The sequence below is a fragment of the Pleurodeles waltl genome, chromosome 8 (genome assembly GCF_031143425.1).
Source record: "Pleurodeles waltl isolate 20211129_DDA chromosome 8, aPleWal1.hap1.20221129, whole genome shotgun sequence".
NCBI lineage: Eukaryota > Metazoa > Chordata > Amphibia > Caudata > Salamandridae > Pleurodeles > Pleurodeles waltl.
In genome coordinates this window covers 669,721,856-669,745,646 of record NC_090447.1, presented here as the reverse complement: position 1 = coordinate 669,745,646, position 23,791 = coordinate 669,721,856, and the positions used below count along the sequence as shown (strand labels likewise).

Below are 23,791 nucleotides of genomic sequence, written 5' to 3'. Positions count from 1 at the left end.
TCTTACCATGCTTGCATACTAAGAATTTATGGACTACATATATTTTGTTCCCTCCACATACTGGCGATTCATGTGTAATGATATATTTTCTCTTCTTCTGGTGCACGGGAGAGAGATCAGTTTGGTAATGGGCATGATTACTTTTTTAGTAGCTTCATTTCTTATTTCAGAAAAGCACTACTATGCAAAAGATGTGCATTCTGGTTAATAACAAATACAACTGGTAGTCTCTCGAAATGACATTCCAGACAGAGTGAGTAAAAAGCCAAAGCACTTTCTAACATAGGTAAAAGCTTCTATTCTTTAAATCAAGCCTGCACCTCATACACATCTAGAATAAAAAGTCCACATTCACTAAGTAGGTTTAAGGGTACATGCTCCTAGGACCTATATAGATAATTTCCTAACTCAAAGAAGGGTTGATGCTTATTTAACCTGCTGTGAGCGTCACCTTTTGTCTGGAAAGTGGACATTCAGGAGGATAGTTTCTAATGGGACGATATCTCACAGGGTGATAGTGAAATAAGAGTGTGAGGGAGTGGGGCCGCAAAATCAGTAGGGTGAGGCAAATGGAGGGTTGCATGTAATACTATGCACAATAAACCACCAAGGAGAACCATTGCTGTATGGGTAAGCTGATGGGGAGGGGGAGTGGAGGAGCTCAAATGCACCTTGTGGAGTGAGTTTCCTCTAGGCTGTCATATCTAAATATCTTAGGGTGAGCTCAAAGTACATGGCTCCACTTTTAAGTCGGAGCTAAAGCAGTCATCAAGCAAAGCAGCATAGTCAATAAGAAGGTAGCAACAGAGTACTTATTTCTAGGCACAATTACTTATTTCTCATCCTTTGCTGCCCACCTTACCAAGACTTCTAACATATGCCATTGCCATTGCCACTTCAGGCTCTGCCTGCAAACATTGAGATTTTGTGCCTTAATAGGCACTCTTAACCCCTTTGCTGCCAGGACTGTTCCCCTCAGGTGCCAGGCCTTTTTGTGGCTATTTGGGGCAGTTCGCACTTAGGCCCTCATACTTTTTTGTCCACATAAGCTACTCACGTCAAATTTGCATCCTTTTTTTCTAACATCCTAGGGATTCTAGAGGTACCCAGGGTTTGTCGGTTCCCCCGAAGGATACCAAGAAATTACCCAAAATACAGCGAAAATTTTGTTTTAAAAAAAAATGGGAAAAATGGGCTGCTGAAGAAGGCTTGTGTTTTTCCCCCCTGAAAATGGCATAACAAATGGGTTTGCGGTGCTAAAATCACCATCTTTCCAGCTTCCAGGAACAGGCAGACTTGAATCAGAAAACCAAATTTTTCAACAGAATTTTGGCATTTTACTGGGACATACCCCATTTTTACTACTTTTTGTGCTTTCAGCCTCCTTCTAGTTAGTGACAGAAATGGGTGTGAAACCAATGCTGGATACCAGAAAGCTAAACAATTCTGAAAAGTAGACAAAATTCTGAATTCAGCAAGGGGTAATTTGTGTAGATCCTACAAGGTTTTCCTACAAAAAATAACAGCTGAAATAAAAATATATTGAAATTGAGGTGAAAAAAACTGCAATTTTTCTCCACGTTTTACTTTGTAACTTTTTTCTACGATGTCAGATTTTTTAAACCAATATACAGTTACATCTGCTGGACTCTTCTGGTTGCTAGGATATATAGGGCTTGTAGGTTCACCAAGAACCCTAGGTACCCAGAGCCAATAAATGAGCTGCACCTTGCAATGGGTTTTCATTCTATACCGGGTATTCAGCAATGAATTTGCTGAAATATAAAGAGAGGAAAATAGGTACCAAGAAAACCTTTGTATTTCCAAAATGGGCACAAGATAAGGTGTTCAGAAGCCTTGGTTATTTGCACATCTCTGAATTCCGAGGCACCCATACTAGCACGTGAATTACAGGGCATTTCTAAAATAGATGTCTTTTTTACACACTGTCTTACATTTGGAAGGAAAAAATGTAGAGAAACACAAGGGACAATAACACTTGTTTTACTATTCTGTGTTCCCCCAAGTCTTCCAATAAAAATGGTACCTCACTTGCGTGGGTAAGCCTAATGCCTGCAACAGGAAATGCAACATGGACACATGACATTTTTACACTGAAAACTGATGTGTTTTTCGGAAAGTGCCTAGCTATGGATTTTGATCTCTAGCTCAGCCGGCACCTAGGAAAACCTACCAAACCTGTGCATTTTTTAAAACTAGACACCTAGGGAATCCAGGATGGGGTGGCTTGTGGGGCTCTGACGCGGTTCTGTTAACCAGAATCCTTAGCAAACCTCAACATTTGGCTAAAAAAACAGTTTTTCCTCACATTTCAGTGACAGAAAGTTCTGGTATCTGTGAGGAGCCACAAATTTCCCCCCAGCGTTCCCCCAAGTCTCCAAATAAAAATGGTACCTCACTTGTGTGGGTAGGCCTAGTGCCTGCAAAAGGAAATGCCCCAAAACACTATGTGGACACATCAAAATGATCAAATACTAAACTACCTGTTTTTGCGTGGGGTTGGTCCTGGGCTCAGCAGCCATATAGGGAAACCTATGAAACCCAAACATTTCTGAAAACTAGACACCCAAGGGAATCCAGGGAGGTGTGACTTGCGTGGATCCCCCAATGTTGTCTCACCCAGAATCCTCAGCAAACCTCAAATTTAGCTAAAAAATCAAATTTTTCTCACTTTTCTGTGTGGGATCACTGCACCGGGACGAATTTCCTACCACCCAACGTTCCCCGCAGTCTCCCAGTAAAAATAATACCTCACTTGCGTCGGTGGGCCAAGTGCCTATAACAGGGAAGAGCCAAAAACATGTCAAAATTGAGGGTGAACCAAAGCGGGTCCAAAAGGGCAGTTTAAAAAAACATTTTTAGTCTGACAAGTGGGTCAAAATTTTTATCGGTGGAGATGAGAGAATGCTGGGTGGTTGAAATTCTTTTGGATTCCTGCAGATTACGGAAGGTTATATCACAAAAATGTGGGGAAAATGTGTGATTTCAAGCAAAGTTGAAGGTTTGCAGGGCATTGTGGGTAAGAAAATGGTGCGGGTGCATGTGAAACACTCCACCTGGACTCACCCAGATGTTTACTTTTCAGATGTGTCTAGGTCTTGTGGATTTTTCTACATGTCAGCGTCCCAAAGTCCAAAAAAGTGCAACCCTCACCATTCCAAGTGGGACGATTCGGAGAGTTAGCCAAGCTCTCATGGCCCAAATGTAAAACCAAAACCCGAAATAATCAAATGTCCTCTTGCTTGCCCTGGGATAAGATGTTTTAGTGTGCGGTGGGAGAGCTGAAAGACTGTTACCACCTTCAGTTGGGGTGGGGGCATAACCATGCCCATACTGGTTGGTAATCATCACCACACTATTTTAAATTCTCTGGCATTTAGTATAATTTCTGCCACATCCCATTCCTACCGCTCTGCCATACCCCCCACCCTCTTATTTTGAAAAAAGAAATCTTCCCTGGTGGGCTTTCTGCCCCCCGATGGGCTTTCCAAAATTAGGCCAATCTACCCCCAAGGGGTGCAGATATGGCCAACAGTAATGTGCCCCCATGGGGAGCGACCCTTGCCCAAGGGGCTGCCCCCCAAAACAAAACACACATACCAATCCCTGGTGCCAATGTGGTTTCTGCCCCTTACCCCCTAATAATAGAAATAGGCCGATAGCTGAGCTTCCAGTGCGGAGGGGCAGGCCTCTGATGAGGTCAGCGCGCGATTGCACGCTAACATCATCATTCGCCACGGGGGGGTCAGGGGTGTGGTGGTGGATGGGGAAGCGATTCCCCTTACATCCCTGCCCATGGGAGAGGGGTGCAAGGCCCCCGGGGGAGTGCTAGCATTCCCCGCGGGCCCCTACTTGGACGTAACGGTTATGTCCTGGGCACCCGAGCAGTGCTGCCCAGGACGTAACCGTTGCGTCCAAGGCACCCAACAGGTTAACTGAGCTGTGTATATTACAGAAGCCTGTGCTCCTCATTCCTCAGCCTTTTTTCCCAACTCTAGCATATGTGGTTTGATCCTGTTCTAGTATCACTGGGGATGTTTTTCTAGATCCTTAGGGAGTAGGGTGAATATTCTTGTTTTCTCCTTTTGCAGTGTTTAGTCCCTACTCTGGCAATGTGGTAGCTCCTTATCAGCAGTTGATCGCCAGAAACTGTAAGCTAGGCAGCGAAGGTTCTGGTGTTGAGGACCTTCCAAGTGATGCAGACGACCTTGAAAATGATCCAGGCTTGCAGTGGTAGCCTGTCTAGATCATTAAGGGTCAAAGTGGTGTAGGTGGATTTCATCAGCCGCCCTGCTGTTTAAAAGGGTGCGTTAAGGGGGCTGAGAGTGGTCTCTGGGATGCCATTGAGAAGGATGTTTTCTCCATCTAGGTAGAAGAGGACAGAGGCTTGACCTGTTGCTCTGAAGACTTCTCTGTGAAGAAAAGGTTTCATTTTTTTCAGACAAGGTAGTTGAAATTAGGCTTTTTAGGGTCGAGCCTGTAAGTGGATGCACTAGCACATGTGTCTCCCTTGTAAGACTCTTGTGTACAGTAAAGGGCTTGGAAGCCCGCCTGTCTCTTACCATTTGTTGTCTTGCATGGCACTATTTTTTACAGCCTCGTAATTCGTCAGTGTATGCTTGGCATCATTTCCGTTCCCCTCTGTGGAGCAGGGACCACGCACTGATTGAGGTACTATTTTTTTTTCTTCTTTTTTGGTTTTAACTTTTAGTGACCTGCAAACAAAAGGCTTGTGACTTGCAAAAATGTGCCTAGCAGGACAAACAAAATTGCAGTGTTTTATTTCAATTCAATTCAAAGAAGCTTTATTGCGGCTACAAGAGCCAAAAAAGCGCGAGCAGTAATAAATACAAATAAATGCACATGATAAAATAAAATTGCAGGTAATTATGGTGATCAAAGGGAGTAAAATATAAATAAAAATTAAAAATGGAATAAAAATGAGATAGAATAAAATGGAATGAAATTAGATAAAATGAAATGATGTGAAATGCACTGTGCAGGATGTTGGGACAGTCTTATTTGGAGTCTTTGTCCAGGAGAGTTTTCCCTCTAATAAGCCAACTAGCTCCGAGGAATTTGGCGATAGCGATCACTAGCGTTGGCCTGGTGTCTGATCTAAGGATTCGCAGAGCTAGCGCAGAGCAGCGTGCTCCCAGTAGTCTGCATGCCGGGGCCAGCCATTTCCTACGGGGGGCAGTATACGCGGGGCATGCAAAAAGGAGATGAGGGAGATTCTCGACGGGGGCTTTGCAAGCAGGGCATGCGGTGGATTCGTTGTGTGACCAGCTGCTGGTGAAAAGTCTTAATGGGAGTGTTCCAATGCGGAGCTGGAAGTACAGTTTCCTTTCCCTTGGGGCCGTGATTAGGTCCCAAAAAGTTTCGTACTTGCATGACTCTTTTAGGTTGGCAAAGTCACAAGATAATGTAGTGTGGAGTGCAGCCCGAGTGTCTTCGTTGTTGGCCCTTTGCCAGTAAAGTTTCTTTATTTCGCTTTTCGAGGGAAAGACTGACGTGGCTGGTGAGTTCCAGAGATCATCGAGCCCGATAGAGTGAAGTAAATCCTTGATGGATCGTAGCCAGGGGATTCTGTGCAGGTGGTCGGCTTTTAGGATGACCTGTAGAGCTTCGGTGAAGATGACAAGTTCCGGAGTGGTCCAGAGACGTCGCCAGTACAGCAGAGGTCGCAGGCGGGCTTTGTGACCAATGCGTTTGATGCCGAGGTCCTTGAAAAGAGGGAACAGTGGGGTGCTTAGCGGAAGGGACACAAGGTTTCTTAAGAAGTTGTTTTCAGCGGTGGTTAGGTCTTGGGTTTTGCTATAACCCCAAAGTTCAGCCCCATAGAGCGCTGAGGAAACTGCCTGGGCTTCGTATAACTGTAATACTGGGCGAATTGGTTTTGTGTGTGAGAGGTGGAAATTTTTTAGTAGAGCCCCAGTTGTTTGTCTTAATTTAAGGGCTTGTTTTCCTATGTGTGGCTTCCAGGACATGTTGTCAGTGAGTGTTATGCCCAGGTAGCGGAAAATGCCCACCTTCTCGAGTGAGGAGCCCTCTAAAGTAAATTTCCCTTTGAAAGATCTGTGGGGATTAAGGGTCATTAGTTTGGTTTTCGTTGCGTTGATTTCGAGTCCCTGGGATGAACAGAAATGCTCGAAGCACGCAAGGAGTTTCCTTAGACCACTAGGGGTCTTAGATATCAAAAGAGTGTCATCGGCAAAGAGTAAGACTGGGATTTTTTGTGTGCCAAGTGAAGGTGCGTCAGCCTGCAGTCTGAGGAGGGAGGGGACAATTTCGTTGATGTACAGGGAAAAGAGGGTCGGGGCAAGTACGCAACCTTGCCGCACACCCCTAGAGACGTGGATTCTATCGGTAAGTTGGCCCTTGTTGCCCCACCTGACTTGTGCGTAGTTGTTTTATTTACTATATCTAACTTTCTTTTATTTTGTCAAGTCGTCTTTTCCCACTCATGTTTTCTTTTGTTTTTGCGCATGGGAGCTGTTGATTGTTGTTTATGACAATGATTATTTTGTTCTAAATATTGCAAAGCAACATTGTTTCTTTCTTATGTGTAATTTCGGAAATGCTTCAACAAATAATCATGCATTACACCCAAGCTCGCCTCACTCCAATCCACACCACCTCACCCCTATCCACCCCACTCCAATCCAAGCCACTCACCCCAGTCCAGTCCACTCCATCCCACCCCACCTCACTCCAGTCATCCCAACTCACCCCAATCTAATCTGCCCCACTCCAATCTAAAACAGTATGCCCCACTCCAATCCACCTCCCCTCGCCCCATTCCAATCCAACTCACCCCAATCCAATCCACCTCACCCCAATCTAGTCCAACCCACTCTATCCCAATTCACCCCTCTCCCAACCATCCCACTCCACACAACCCAATCCACCCAACACCAATCCAGTACACCTCACTCCAATCCACTCTAATACATCTGCCCCACTCCAATCCATAACAATCTGCCCTACTCCAATCTGCCCCACTCCAATCCAAAACAAGCTGCCCCATTCTAATCTGCCCAGCTCAATCCAAAACAATTTCTCCCTCTCCAATCCAAAACCATTTGCCATACTGCAATCCAAAACCATTTGCCATACTGCAATCCAAAACAATCTGCCCCACTCCAATCTGCCCCACTCCAATCCAATCTGCCCTACTTCATCTCAATTCACCCCACTCCAATCCACTACAATCTACCCTACCGTACCCTACACCAGTCTAATCCACCCCACACCAATCCAGTCCACCACAATCCAGCCCTGTCCTGTTTACCCCACTAAAATTTAGTTCTCATCACATCAATCCAGTCCACTCCAATCCACCCCATCGCAATCAGCCCCACCTCAACCCACCCCACTCCGGTCCACCGCACTGCAATCCATCCAACCCCTCTCCAATCCAACCCACCCCACTCCAACCCTGTCCACCCTACTCCAGTCAAGTCCACTGCTACCCAGTCCACCTCACTCCAGTCCACCCACACCACTCCAATACAATCCACTTTAAACCAGCCCATTCCAGTCCACATTAATTCACCCTACTCCAGTTGAGTCCACCCCACTCCAAACCACCTTAATCTAGCCCACTCCAATCCATTCTGCCCCACACTGGTCCAGTTCAGTCTGCCCAATCCAATCCACTCCACACCACTCCAGTCCACCCAATCCAATCCAACCCACCCACTCCAATCCATTCCAATCCACCCAACTCCAGTCTAATCCATCACAATCCACACCAATCCAATCAAACCCACCCCGATTCCAATTCATCCCAATCCAATCGACCCCACTCAATCCAATCCAGTCCACCTCACTCCAGTCCACCTCACTCCAATCTAATCATCCCAATCCAATCCACCTCAGCCCCATCCACCCCACTCCACCCCACTCCAATCTAATTTACCCTGTGTAATCCAATCCACCTCACCTCAATGCAATCCACCCCATTGCAGTCCACCCACCCAAGCTGCAGATTTCCCAACAATCATGCGAGAATATAATGTAAAAATACATTAAAGGACAAGAAGGGTGCACAAGAGGGGCTTAGAGAGCAGCAGAAACAGAGAGGAATGTATATTAGTAGGGGTACTAAGTGAGCAAAAGCTCATTATTTTATTAAATAAACAACATTTTTTAAGTCTTTCCAAACAGAGATAGGGAGACTGCATGTGTGTGTTATTTTTCTGTGTGTGTAAAAATCCATGTTGAAATCCAACAGTAATGTATTTATTAGGCGGGTGTAACACCCCAAGCACACCCCCTCAAGCTACGCCCCAGTGTAGAGCACAGGCCGCCCTGCCATTAGGTTGGATTTGGAGACTGAATCAGAGAATGTTTGGCATTATTGGCAAACAGGTGGAATTTGATAATTATGGGATTTAGTATCCTGTAGTTTGTTGACATCCACATTTGGAAGAGAGAGACTTTAAGTCTCAATTCATTAACTTTATTTTGGCGGTAAAAACACAGCCATCAAAGCACAGTACAAATGTTAAAAAAAGAAACACAATAAAAAACAATCTAAAGCCACCAACAATCAGCAGAGAAATAGGTGCATGATAAAACAATCAAGATAAAATCATACAGGAAATACCAGCAACACGCAGCATCAGGCTATTAAAAAGCCATTAATTTTCTCTTAGCCATGAGTAGCCACTATAACAGAATGGAGGGAAGGTGTGGTATTGCAGATCCACTGGAGCCTCAACTCTTCTAATACCACAGGATCTGATTAAAGGGACTAAAAACCTTCTAGAATACAGCCTATAATACATAAAGAATAATATAAAATAAAGCAGACTCTGAGGTGAGGACTGGTCAAAGGGGCAGATTACACATTAGTAGTGTCAAATTGAGCCAGAGGAAAGCGTAGATGCCACCTCACAGTGCCAAACCTGAATTGAGTTAAAACTCTATCCCATTATCCGTCCAGTGCAAGTAAGGTTCCATGTTAGGGGTGGTTTGCAGATTGACATGCTCCCTAACAGAGATTTTAGGTAATTTATTTTCCTCCCTACGCTGTCTATTTCTAGTTAGAAATGCTGTCTTGACCTAAGTTAGGTCAACCTTAGATATGCCAGAGGGGAGAGAGAACAGTTCAGGTCTCCCCAACAAAAACATTTCCTGCTTAACACATAGCAGCCAGGGGATAGCTGGGCCTTTGTCACAAGCAAGGCTATCTAAGATCACCTTCCTTTATCCTGCATGAGCACTTGCTCAGATAGCACTGCACACTAAAGCACCAACCAGGCCGATTAGATGGCATATTCAACAAACCCTACTCCAACCTCTTGAGGCACACTGTAAGCAGCACAGGTCTGAGGTGTGCCCAGGAGACGGCATACGACTCTTGTTTTCTTCGGTCTGGAGGGCAGAAATGTTAGAATAGCCCCCGATACCAGCCCAATAGGTAAGAATGGGGATGCATTTACTCCTATATGCCTCCAGCAAAGGGGCAATGGGTTTTCTGCCAATGAAAGATGCTACGCTGTAAATATAGCCAGCAGCAGTGGCAAACCTTTGGGTGACTTTATACCTGCATGAACCCCAGTTACCCTTGGCATCAAATACCGCCCCCAAGTATGAAAAGATCCTGAGTGGAGGCAACCTGGCACGCTTGGAGATAAATGCTCTTTCGTTTTATGGATTTAGACCCACAAAGCATGGTGTAGGTTTTGAGCAGTTGGTAGTTAGGCCCAGAGACCCCATGAAACAAATTAATTTCTGAAAGAGGATATTTAGGCTCTTGTGTGTTGGCTCCATTAGGAGTCATCCGCATAAAGTAACACAGGGACTTTTTTTCCTGCCCACCATCAAGACATCCACAGCAAAGTCGGGCAAGGCCTCCTCAAGACCTCAAGATCGTTGACCTGTACAACAAGAAGAGAGTTGGGACCATCACACACCCCTGGTGAATGCCCCTCCCCAGGGAAAAGCTGGAGGTGCGTTCGCCTGCAGGCCCACACTTAACTGACGCTGATAGTTCAAAGTGTAGGGCTTGCAAAAATTGGACGAGCCCGGGCTCCAACCACAAATTGCACAACATGGCCCACAGATTAGACCTAACTGCTGTCGAAGGCGCTGGACATGCCCATGAAGGCCTGGCAGCCGGAGCGCCTTCTTCACAATGGTGTACTTGCTAATAAGCAGGTGTAAGTTAAGACATTGCTCCAACGTGCCTAGCCCTTCATGAAAACCATATTGCATCTCCGACAGTGTGTTTGTCACTGTAGCCCAGGACAACATGCGCTCCAATATGACCCTCCCTGCGATTTAGACTGCAGAATCCAACAGAGACATGGGACAGTAGCAAATTGGGGACTGTGGGTCGCCTTTTTTAAAGATGGGTACGATAGATGCAGTATGCCATGAATCTGGAATGCTACAACAGGTAAAGGCATTAAAGCAATTACAAAATAATGGGGCCCACAAATCCGGGGCAGATTTATATAAGTCCATAGAGACGCCATCTGGTCCAGGAGCCTTGTTTGAGGGGGGACTTAATAATGGCATCCCGAACCTCTTCCAGGGTGAATTTCATGGCAATTGGGTAATCCAACTCACGCTCTCGGAGCTCCTTAGACGTATCAGAGCAGTAGAGTGCACTGAAATGGCGCACCCAGGGCTCTGTGCAAATGGTTGTAATAACTGAGATTGCACCGGGTCCCAGGGCATCAATATCCTTAACCATTCTCCAAAAAGTGGTGGAGTCTCTCTGCCTATAAGATTAGACCAGCCTCCCCCAATACTCCATTTTAGCCTCCTTGCGCCTACTACACACTGCCCCTTTACACACAGCTGTATACACTTTAATGTTCTGGCTGTCCCTGGGATTCTCTCTTAGGGCCCTATGCATATTTGCAGAGGCCTGCCTGCAGTAGGAGTCAAACCACCTTGCCCCTGTGGTCGCCCTAGCTGGTTTTGTAAGAAAGGTACTAATGACTAACTCAATTTGGACAAGCCTATTGGCAATGGACCATGGGTCAACCAGATAAGTTAGGCAGGTAAGCAACATGTCAAGATGGTTAGTACACATATTCTTCAACATGGACCCAAAGTTAGCATTCCTCCATACTGGCTGAAGCTCCTGGTACTTACCTTTAATCGATGAGGAGGAAATACCACTTGCCCTGCTTGCCCCCTTAGTGATATTAAGGCCCAGCCATTGGGGGTTATGGTCACTCGCAGCTGTGGCAGTGGTACCCCCACTAATGACCTATCTCATTGAAAACCTAGATACAAAGATGTAATTAATGATTGACCCCTAATCCCCCCTAACTTAGGTAGCAGTCATATGGTAGGCTGGGTCAATAGCATCACAGGCATTATCGAGATCAAACATGTTGACAATGTTCAAAAGAGCCCTGGTTTTCGTATCCCCCTGCTGGTGAACTCACACAAACCTTCTCCAATGTGGCTGGCTCTTTGACCTGGAGGATATTAGTCACCCCCAACCATAAGATGAAACCCACAGGTCAAATGTGCTAATTCAGAATCAAGCCAGAGGATGAAGTTTGACAAGTTACAAATATTAAAACATGCCTCTGCACCAAAACACTATTATAAAATTATAAAATTAATAATAAGGTGAGTGCCATTCACCCAGAACAGCAACAGTGCTTGGAAAGCAGGACATTCACAACATAACGGACACATTTTATACCCCAGGGTGACTCGTAAGTAAGCAGTGAGTCCTCCTTTGCCTTGCCAGGCAGGTGTCGGGTAGTTGGGACCGTGTAGGCAACAAACCCATCCACACTTATAAGGTCTGTGACCCATCTTTCCCGCAGTAGTTTCAGCCGGGCAAATCAGGACACCCGTGACTTTGTCCACCATGGGAGAGTGGCTCACGTGGGGCTAGTGTGGCTGACTGCCACAAGTGGTCAACCAGTAACCACGGAAGGCATGAAGGTAGTTGGTAAGATGATAGAAACTTTCCTTGAGTCATGTCCAAGGGTCTGCCTGTCAAGATGTAGGTCAGGCTCTGGTGAGTTTTTGAGTCCATCCACAAATGTTAAGCTCCCCAAGAGATCAAAACAATTCCACATATGGATGTTATAGAGCTGGGGGAAGTGCTTGTACAGAACCCCGGAAATGTTCTAAATTGACTGGTGTAATGTGGCGGGCAATTAGGGACCTATAATAGTAGCCCAGAGGTAGAACTTTTATTTTGCTGAGCTTCTGGCGACCTTGTGAAAAAGCCGTAACCAGGTTCTATGCTATTCTCTTTTCACAGAAAGAAATGATGACAGAGTCTCCCTGTAGTACCTTTTCTGATTTCCACACTCATCTCAGCCTCCGGACCAATAACACTTCATTAAATAGCAGGCCTCGACACCACAAGTTATCATGGATCCAATAAATAGATTTAAAAATTACATCGTAAGTCAATTCTGTAGCCCCAGGTTGAAGGGTTGGCACAGCAGCAAAAATTATGACATAAGGGCAGGTCGCTGGTGGAAGATCACATCTAGAGGAAGAACCCATAATAAGACCCAAAGGGCAAGTGGTGTTGGGGGGTGTTTTTATGGAGAAGGGGCCACTCAAAGACTCTCTGTTTGACAAACTGAGATAACGTGAGCAATAGCATGGGATGTAGCAGGCACTTCATCGCAAACGCCTTCAGCTGGGCCTAGGCCTCATTGAATTCCTGACCTTTGTTTGGCAAATATATTGCTTTTCCCTTGATGGAGCAATGTTTGCACTTATACAGACCGTGGTAGGGCACCCTGGAACTACCATTATGATACGTTTATTTTTTCCTCAATAGACACTAGGCAGTCAGGCAGATCTTCTTGCTTGGCCTCCAAAAGTGTTCCAGTATCTTTACCCACCCAATCTGGCCTACCCTCAATGCCGTCCATGAAATGACCACCACTAATAACAGAGTTGCGTCCCCTGGGGGCCATAAGAAATCTGGAATCCTCATGGGCGCATCCCATGCTGTGGGAAACTGGGTGCACTCTAGGTGCTTGTCAGATGGTGGACCCGCCCCTCTCAGGTGCTCATTGTAGCACTTCCTGGTGCTGTGAGGTGTGTTGCCTGTAGTGTCAAACACGGAGTCCCAAGCTGCATGTGCCCGGGATATGCTTTAGGCACTTATCAGATGGTGTCCACCCCCCTCTCAGATGCTCATTGCTGTGCCACATGATGCTGTGTGTTGCGGTGCCTGTAGTGCCAAACACATGGAGTCTCAGTATGTAGTTGGTTGAGTAGAATTTGAGATACAAATGGGTGTTATCATCACTGTTGAATCTTGATGTTGCTTTCTGTAGTGTGGCAAAAAACACAAAAACTCATGTGCTACAGAGAGCACCTCTTCATGGGAAAAAAAATGTCTTTAGTAGGTTGGTGTCTCCAGGGGCACCCCAGGATTAATGATGTTAATTTTTACTTGTATAACCCTTCATTTTGGAGTTTTCTTTGTAAAGGAGACAACAGTAAAATTTAATATGATAGCTTAGGATTGTGCCTTTAGGGGACAGCATAGAGACAAACAACATTTTGGCAATCACTACCATTAAGGACATACACAGATAGTATGACGAATTCACCCATTCAGTGTCCTGAGGCACTTCCCCCCCCTTCTCCAACCTCGGTCCAGGAATAGTGTATTCAAAACAAAAAAATGAACTGTTATAAACTATGTGGCACATTGGATCTCTTTTTAAGGGTAGGAGGAAAATTGAGTAAGAGGAAGGGGAGCGTGGGGAAATGGTGACTATCAGACCCTCTCAGCTATATCTTGTCATTAGGAATGATGATTTCCCTGGGCTAATCAGCATGCCAGGGACTCCCTATCCTTAAAAAATGCGGAGTTGGACTGTTTAACTAAGTCTAGTTGGTCATTCACCTTGTATGTGACTTTCCTTGGTGGCTAGTGTTATAAATTTAGGTACAACGGTTGATCTCGACTGTCAAAGTATACATACAGCAGTAATAAGGGAGGAGGCAATCCATCTCTTACAGTGGGAGTAAATGTCAGGAATGTCTGAATTGTCATGCAAGCCTGGCTGACGGATCGGATGCAAACCCACTAAGGTTTAACATTGCACTCCACGCTCCTGTCCTTTGAGGGAGAGTATTGAGACAGCCTCATGGCATATGGACAGACTTGCTGTTTGCAAGCAACTCCAGTAGAGTCCCTGCTGGGATTAGCTTTCATAAGTTTTTACTTACTCCAGAACCAATTTTGGAGTGTTTTAAAGTAGCTAAATCTTTGTCTCGCTTCCAAGATTCCTGTGTCATGTGTCTCTGGAAGCATAGACCAATCTTCCTCTGTATTTCTGATGGATTATTCTTCCTGCAGATTCCTCCTTACAGTAATATTCCTAGGTTCTTTACTAGAATTCAAAATGTCTTTGTCTAGAATTGTGTTCTGGCAGTTGAGGCTGGACTGTTCCCATGGGTAACAGAGTTAAGAAAGATTTGTTTGAAAAGTTTCAGCACTCCCTCCCCCCACACCACCAAAACACACACTCTGTCTTACTACCATAAATATGCTACACTTTTACTGGATATACACAGACTCAATACTCCTACGCCGACGACACCCAGCTCATCCTCTCACTCACCAAAGACCCCCACACCGCCAAAACCAACCTCCACGACGGAATGAAATCCATCGCCGATTGGATGAGAAACAACCGTCTGAAACTGAACTCAGACAAGACGGAGGTCCTCATCCTCGGACCTACCCCCTCCGCCTAGGATGACTCCTGGTGGCCCACCACACTAGGAACGCCGCCGACACCGTCCGACCACGCTCGGAACCTGGGCTTCATCCTCGACTCCTCCCTCACCTTGTCTAAACAGGTCAATGCAGTTTCCTCCTCCTGCTACAACACACTCTGCATACTCCGCAGAATCTACAAGTGGATCCCGACAGAAACAAGAAGAACAGTGACACAGGCCCTCGTCAGCAGCAGGCTGGACTACAGCAATGCACTCTACAGGCATCCCAGCAAAAGACCTACTACGCCTCCAACGTATCCAAAACGCCTCCGCCCGGCTGATCCTCAACATACCCCACCACAGCCACATCTCCCACCACCTGAGAAACCTTCACTGGCTCCCCGTGGACAAAAGGATCACTTTCAAGCTTCTTACCCACGCTCACAAAGCGCTCCACGACACCGGACCAGCCTACCTAAACAACAGACTCAGCTTCTACACCCCCACCCGTCAGCTCTGCTCCACTAACCTCGCCCTCGCCGTCGTCCCCCGCATCCGAAGAAAGACCTCCGGCGGCAGATCCTTCTCATACCTTGCCGCCAAAACCTGGAACACTCTCCCCACCAACCTGCAACAGACTCAAGATCTACTCACCTTTAGAAGACTCCTCAAGACCTGGCTCTTCGACCAGTAACACCAGCTCCCCCCCCCACCCAGCGCCTTGAAACCCTCACGGGTGCGTAGCGCGCTTTATAAATTCAATGATTGATTGATTGAATACTGAGTGACAGCACAAGGTTCTGTGGGTTCCCATAAAAGCGGAACTCTACCAAAGAGGGGTCAGTAGACTACGCCCATTCTGACAGAGAAAAAAGTCTGATCAAACTACAGTTTCACAACAGTAGCACTGCGCTGGATATGAGGGCAATCTTCCTCGTGGGCATGCATCATGGGTGACTTACCGGGGCACTGAAGTCAGTTCTCTTTTTTCTGTGTCCTGATACCTGGACCAAGAATTGTTCTCCTAGTAACTTTGCTTTTAAAGCTTTTGACAAGTGCAGTGTTTAAGAATCAATGTCATCTTCAAAGCTTTTAGGCTTTCAAATGTTTCCACTCTTCCGGAAAACCATGCTGATTTTGGATCCCCTTCTTGGGCCATGCCATGAGTCCAAGTCCTGTGAGAATTGTGTGCACTGCTTGCCAAACCACAAAGGTGAGTAAGGCCAAGCAATTTTTGGACCACTCTGCTCCCAGATGTCAGAACCAAGTCCAAAACCATTTTGCCTACAAGTAGTAAAACTCCAAGGTAGCTTCTTACAAGGAAATCACATAGGTGAGCAGGAGGGATCCATCCATCTTTCAACATTATTCAAGGTCCAGTGGTAGATTCAACTGGTTGCTCTGGCATCTGACACTACTTCAGCTTTGACTTAGGAGCCAGAGTTGGTAATAATTATACCAGCATCTGATCTGGCACCTGAGATAGGTATCGGAGATAGTGGTGCCACGCTTCTTCCAGGTGCCATAGGAGGTTCCACTCTAGCTCACCTTCAACAGTAAATATCAAAGGAGCTTCGTTGAAGAAGTCCTGTAGGATATCATGTAGACAAGCAGATGCAACCCTCAGTCTCTTAATATTGTTCGAGGTCCACAGATAGAATGTCCAGCTCACTCTTCTGCTATTTGACGCAAGAGTCTGAACTGGTAGGAATTGCACTGGCACATGATCCAATGCCACAGCCAGATGTCCTCCAGGGCTACCGGTCCTTTGCAATGATGCCACACTTCACGGGTTTCACCCAGGCAATGCTGTATTTCATTTGCAAACATTCTCACTCTGGGTGAATCTGTTGCACGTTTAAATCTCAAGAAATCCACAACACCTTTGGTGAGCTTCAGCCAATCATGAGGGCCTGGCTTTATTTATGCCATACTGGTGCTTTAGGACCCCTCTTCAACATTGCCCACTCATCATTTGTCACTAGAGGCCTTGTATGCTCTTCCACTTTGAGTGCCAGTGTTGGTTCAGCCTTTGATACCACTATTGCTGATTTTGAGATCTGTATCATGGTTTGACAGATTCTGTAAAAAATAAGTCCTTATCAGATCTAGGTGAATGGCACAACAGTTATTGCAAGAGGCAGCATGCAGGACCCTGCCCTGTCATGAATGCTATAATACAACGGACAAACTTTTCACACCCAACTCAGATCCAGTTCAGATGTCCTCTAAGTTCTATCACGATCAGGATGTCTGCAGAGAAGCCCTTTTACATGGGCCCTTGTTCAACATGGCACAAGATGGCGGAAATGACTGTTTCCCCTAGATGGTGGAAGTGTGTTGACTGCACTCCTGAGGCTGGAAAAACAGAAACTCCAGAAACTGAAGTGAGAGAGGGTGGAGGCAGGGCTGTCTTTAGGAATTCATCAACTACCTTTGTCAACAACGAGCTGCGTAGTTCTTCCTGAGCACCATAATTAGGTAGATGGTAGAAGTGTGGGGTAGGGGTGCATTTTCTGTTGTTCAAGGTGAAGCCCTTCCCTTTGCCTCTCTCTGGTTCTTGCTTCAGGAAAACTGGTGCAGAGGTCTCACACCTCATTGTGATTATTTTGAATTTTCCTGCTTTGATACAACTCTATTGCATCCTGCTTTAAGAACCAACACATTGCACAAAGGCTGAGTCTGATGAACAGCCGAAAATGGCATTTCAAGAAGAACCAACCTGAACAGGTTCTGAAACTTAAGAGAGTGGATTGATCCACATCCCCTGTTTCAGAAATGTGTATAGAAGTGACACTAATCCACTTTGTTCCAGTTCCAAGTTTTTCTTCACCGAGCAAGGAATGTTCCGCTGATTACTGTGTAACTAGGGTTGGTGTTTTTCTGACAGCCAGCCTCCTGGAAGTGTAGCGGCATCACCTGAAGTTTGCATCTTCTGCTTGAATAACTGAGGGTCTGGCTAGCGCATAGATGCCCACCTACTATGACAGATGAAGGAGAGTGCCTGGCCCTCCAGGACAGGAGACTATCCTTGAGGAGGAGCCCAGGTGTTCCTCATGTGAGGATTGCCCAGAAAATGTGCACTGCAACAGATAGAGGTCATTGCTCTGAGGGTTCCCACACAGTCCTTGAGTGGTTCCTATGTTAACTTGCCCAAGACTTTGGAAGAACAACCCTCTCTGTATTACCCAGCAATCCGATGTAGGCCTGAGAAGCTGATGGTGCCACTGCTAATGACAGTAAGAGGAGATGTGCACCACCAAAACAGATGCCTTGATTGGCCCAGAGACTACAACTGCTGAAGGCACATCACCAATCATTCGGCCTGGAAGCTGCAACTGCTGTATCTCAGCACTTGTCTGCACCCATCAGTGAGGCTGCTACTGCCAAAGAGAAGTGCTGCTGTGTAGGCCTGTTCTAATGCAAGGACGTCTTTGCTGCCCCAACTGAAGTGAACATGCAACTGTAAGAAGAACTGTGCCAATTGCACCTGCCCAACAGTTAGAACTGCAGTGCCATCTAGCAGAAAAAAGCAGGGCTTAGCCTGTGACTGCAGTGAGTGACCACAACACATAGAAGTGTGTGCTTTGTGGACTTTAGACGTTTTATCCAGATGAATGTAAAGGTTTGAAAGACATTGAACTGATGAGTTGTGCATCTACTCAGTAGGGTCGCCTGAGGATTATAGCACCATGTGATTCTCCTAGGGTGCGACGAGAATAAGGTAAAGGGAGATGTTATTCCTTACTGAAAATTGTAACTGAAATTACAGCCCTGTAAGTACAGTTACTATTCATTCAAGCAGATTTTTGTTTGCCTGCAAGATTAAAGTTTTTTCACTAAAAGATGAGCACTGGTCTTGAAAACCCTATATTGTGTTTGTTGGTTGACTACTGAGTTCTAAGATCTTGTCCCACATACCACCTTCCTAAGAACTCTTGGACTGCTCACCTTTTCCTCCTTCAGAGCCAAGATTAGAAGTTTTTGTGCTTGTCTTAGGTTGCAGAGCAGTAGTAGTACAGCCCTTAGGGTACCGTGCTATACTATCTCAGCTATCATGTTTGGGGCCCCATAACTTCTGTCTGCTCTGTTGCCCTCTAGAGACTTCCTGTGTTGATGCTTCTAGTTTTCTGAGTCTTCAACAGAAATAGAAACATCCTTTAACTCACCTTAGGAAATCGCATCACAAAGTATGACAATCACTGCTTTTCAAAAATGTGCTATTCAGAACGTGCTGAATATTTATGTCAATGTAGATTGAAGGTCACATTGAGAAGTTGTGTTAACCTTGATGTTGAGCAAAGACTGATACAATAATGATTTCTTAGTCTTATTGAGCATGTGGTGGCAGAAAGGCCACATCAGTGTGTAAGACTACAGATGGCACCCCAAATCCTGATGCTTTTAATTTTGCTACAATTTATAGTAGCCCCATTTAATCTTCTAGACTAACAATTGTGATCAATACATAACTTAGGAATATTGAAGCCTTTGAGATCCCTTCTTCCATTTGTTGCACTGCCATCTGTTTTCCTGAACCTATTGTCTATGCTAGTGGTCTTCTCCTTCACTTGAGACAGCCTCACCTCGAATTGCCTTTGTTTTGACTCAACGGCCAGGTGCTCTGGTCCATGGAGACCTATTTAGAGTTCACCATACTGAAAATGCCATTAGAATGTACCATTGTACATATCTTTATCATCTTTCACTAGTCTCTCAGCTTGAGAGGGGTGCCTATATAAAAAACAAAAAAATAATCCTTGCTGAAATGTCTTCCTTGCTTCCTTTGGCATAAGGCCACATAGCCTTAATTTTGATATTAACTCCTACATGGTATGCTCTATAGTGTGTTTAGCAACAGGACAAGAGTCACCAGAACCTCACTTTCACTACAGCAGGAAAAAAAGATCTTTAAGATTTATATTTCTGTCTCCCCACTTTGAGTTTCACTATCCAGGATCTCTTCCAGCAAATGAAGTTTGTTCTCACTTGTCTATGCTCCGAAGTCCTCTGGGTGGGGAGATGAATGTGCCCCTTGTTCCACTTCCAACAATATACCTAATCTGGCCCACCTTGTTGTTCTCTTACTGTTTCTGGTGTGGCATTGTTTTGCCACACCAGAGTGGGGTTCGGCCTCCATTCCATGCCTCACTGTTTTGCCTCTGCCCTGATGCATCATGGACATTTAGGAGTAGTGTATGTGGCAGATGGGATTGGGGGCCACACAGTGATCCAAAATCATCTTCACATTGCAAGGAAATCTAAGGAGGCAAGAAAGAGCCCTAGAGTCCTGGAAACTCAGATCTGCCACATCCCAGTTGACCAGTATCTTCTGCAGTGGCCATAAGCTATTCTGAGGGTTTGCCTCTGCTTGACACCTTCATTCTTCATGCTCTTTGGCTTGCTACTCCAGATGGGCCATGGTTCCAAATAAGCTGACGGTCACAGCTACCATTTTAGATCATTGACCATAAAGGAAGGGGATGGGTTACTTCTCGCCTTATTTCTTCTTACCCTTAGATAAATTTTTGATCCCATATAGGTTGATGGAAGGAGGGTTCTTGAATTTCAGTGTATGGATGTAATCTTCATACGTCGACATAAAGAGGTAAGTTGGAGCTAGCATTTATATGCCTTACCACAAACTATGAAATCATAAGGTTCCACAGGAAAACAACAAAGATAATTAAAGTGATTTTAAAAGGGATTTATTAAAAAATTAGTTCCATCCAAATAATTAGTTGATTCATTATTTCAGTTTTAGCCATTATTATTACAGATTTAAATGGTCTAGAAGTTGATATTTCAAAATAAGGTAAAATAGAATACAGAACATTCAACAAACGTGTTCCATAATTGAGTTCCTTTTATGTATTTCTTTAGATCTCCTACTGGCATAGACACAGTTAAGGAATATAAAAAGGATTTGACATGTCCCATGAGCCAATAAGAAAATAAATTAATTCAAAATTTAGAAGAAATAAGAGTTCACGTATTTCAAAAAGCAACAGAAAGGGAAGATGAAGTAAAGAATGTATGGAAAAAAGAATAGGAGTTCATAGAAAAGAGGGTGTACCCTAGATTGAAATTAGATAGGGAATTAAAGGGAAGGTTGTGCATTTGCAAAAGAAGAATGCACACTAGCATTCAACACGAGGGATTAACACATTTGAGATTGTTGGAGCGCCTGTTCAAATTCTCATTGGAGAAGACTCCGTTATTCCTGGAATATATTTTGTTTGAGGACAGAACACATATTTTCAACTGCCCACTGACTGAGAAAGGGCATGCTACGTTACTTCAGTGTTCCTGAACATGCATCATGTGAATAGTTTAGAAGCTCTTTAGAAAAAATCATTTCAGTGATCAAGGCATTGTAGTAATAATGAGTTACATATAGAGTGAGATATTTTTGGTGCCATTATTCCTGCAGTAGGAGTAGTTGTGAATGATGAAAAGATTAGAACACTTTCTACAGTGGTGGATAAACCAGCAACTAGTACATGTGGTGATTTGTTAGCAACAGATAAGTCTATAGTGTTGCAAGATCAATTAGCTTTAGATCTTTTGTTAGCAGAAAAAGGCAGAGTCTGTGAGATGTTTAAAATGCACCATTGCTGTGCATACATATCAGACACAAGCAAAGAGCTAAAGGGTTTTGCAAGGATCATGTCTGATTTGAAACCTGACTTAGAAGATTTAGAAGCAACTAGTGTTTTTGGAGCCTTAGGAAAGGGAGTTTCTGCTATAAGTAGCAGGTTTGAAGCATTGGCAGTGGGGTTTTAGGTGCTGGACTGAGGCCTATTTTGATTAGTGCTATTTGTTTAATTTGCTTATTTGTTTTATATAAGGGATTACGTTGTTTGCAAGCACAGAAGAAAGGAAGGCAAAGGTAGGAGGAAGAAATGGAAATAGAGGGGAAAAGGTGTAAAGCTTACACAGAAATGAAGGAGTTTCAAACTCTAAGGGTAAGATGCAGGATTCAGCAGAGCAGAAAAATGTTCATTGGAGACATGCTGTGATGAGATGGCTATTCCAGCCATCAGAGGGGGGTTTGAGAGAGGAAAAACTTTTCATCTGCATATTTAACACATTTATAAGTAATATGTGATTACATTGCTATATTACAAGTGCATATTAATCATATAATTTGTAGTATGTGACCGCATTCAGCAGCTATAAGCAGTGCCTAATTGAACATATTTGTAATTTAAGGAATCCTAATATTAATGCTATTTTGAATGCTAACCTTTAAATAGTTTAGGTGAAGAGGCCTGCACACATTCTTTGCAATTGCTTTGCACATTATTTTTTTCACTTTTCACTGAAGATGCTGTGTTTTTCCAGAATCCTTCTATTGGTTAGTAAATAGATGTTTTGTTATGTATTAGACGGCTGACAGTGAGAAGAGAGGATGTCAAGATGGAAGCTTGTGGGAACAGCGGACTGTAGCCAACAGTTTGCCCCATGTAACATTTCAAGGACATAGCCTTGAAATGGGGAGTATACTGCTCCTAGTCTGAAGAAAACTGAATGGTTCCAGAGAGTGGGAGCAAGCCGGAATTTTAAAAGTAGTGATTTTGTTGAAATATAATAATCTTTGTTATGTAGACTAGTGTCATCCCCTGGCTATCGCACGCTCTCATGCACTAGAGAGAGGCTTGCTAAATTAGAATGAGAAGACCCCTCTCACCTCTGCAGATCTCCATTTCCAGAGTGCAAAGGCTTTATGCCTAAGCACTCCTATTCTCTCATCAGGCACTTTTATTGGTTTTCTGAAACTGACACCTTATCTTATTTTCCAACCAAATGGTCTAGAGGGAACTCATGGCTTGGCAGTTTGGGGAGGACTGTTCCCAAGGAGAACAGGGTCAAGACTGATTTGCATATGGCTGGGTCCAAACTGAGGTGGCATGGTGAGCAAAAAAACGATGGAGTAAACCCAGATCTTTGTGACTGGGGTGAATGTTTGCATTGTTCAGCATTCTGTCCATCATCTGTTCTCCTTGCTGGTGAAGGACTTGCACAGACTGGTGAGTTCAACCAGTCTCAGACTTTCTGACTTTGAATTCACACATGTAGAAAAACCTTATGAGTTATATACTGGGCAGACTGTTAAGATATTTCTTTAGAGCCACAAACAGCCACAGGCTAAATGCTGTTGTCAAAGAGATGGATATTATGGTGCACACACTCAGCACGTATCCAGAGCTCAACTCATTCATCAAGATGGAAGTGGGAATTTAGGACTTCCTGCACGTCGAGTTTGAGTATAACAAATCTAAATACAACCTGAAAGATGTAATTTTTGGTAAAAAATCTACTTCCTGTTGTGTTAGTTCAGTTCAAAATTCAGTGCATGTAAATTGACATTATCGAGAGGGAGACAACTGAGACAAGACCTAACGCTTGAAACGAGAATTAGATAATTGCCAAGTGAATTCATTCCAATTAGACTTTTACTGGCGGGGTACGAGCTGACCCCCATCATGAGAGACATCAACTTGAAATTCAGCCTGCACTATTACATCAACTTGGTGCTGATTGATGAAGAAGAAAGGTGCTATTTCAAACAGCAGGAGATAGTCCTGTGGCGGAAAGGAGACATTGAGCGGTAACGCATGTCTCACTTGACTGCAATTGCCTCACAACAATTTGAGGGGACATCCCAACAGGAGAACAGCCCCTAGCCATCTGCCTCAAAAGATGATGACAGGCAACAGTGAACATGCATAACCAGGACTGCTGAGCACCTTAACCAGCAACACCAGCTCTACAAACCCAAGCACCTTTTGTGTGGGGTGAGGAGAGGGGCGTTAAGAGGTACAGAGGCCATATTCACTTAATTATGCTCTAGAAATATCGAAGGAAGTAAACCATTGGGAGACGCTGTTTGACACAGTTTATTTAGCCTGATTAAAGCTTTTATATGATGGTTCTTTTCTGCAGTGAGTGAAAGGAAAGATTTTAAATAGGAAAAATACTTCAGTTTCACTATTTTTTAAAAGGGAAACTGCTGTTCTTCTGTTAGCCTTACTTTGTGTCTTATTGCTTTGCATGGGGGAGCGTGGTGTTG

At 44.5% G+C, this 23,791-nt stretch overlaps 1 pseudogene; it reads left to right on the top strand.

The window, feature by feature from the left end:
• Nucleotides 1-23,405, top strand: part of LOC138249547 (vacuolar protein sorting-associated protein 26B-like) — a 28,028-nt pseudogene extending 4,623 nt beyond the window's left edge.
• Nucleotides 23,406-23,791: the final 386 nt, after the last annotated feature.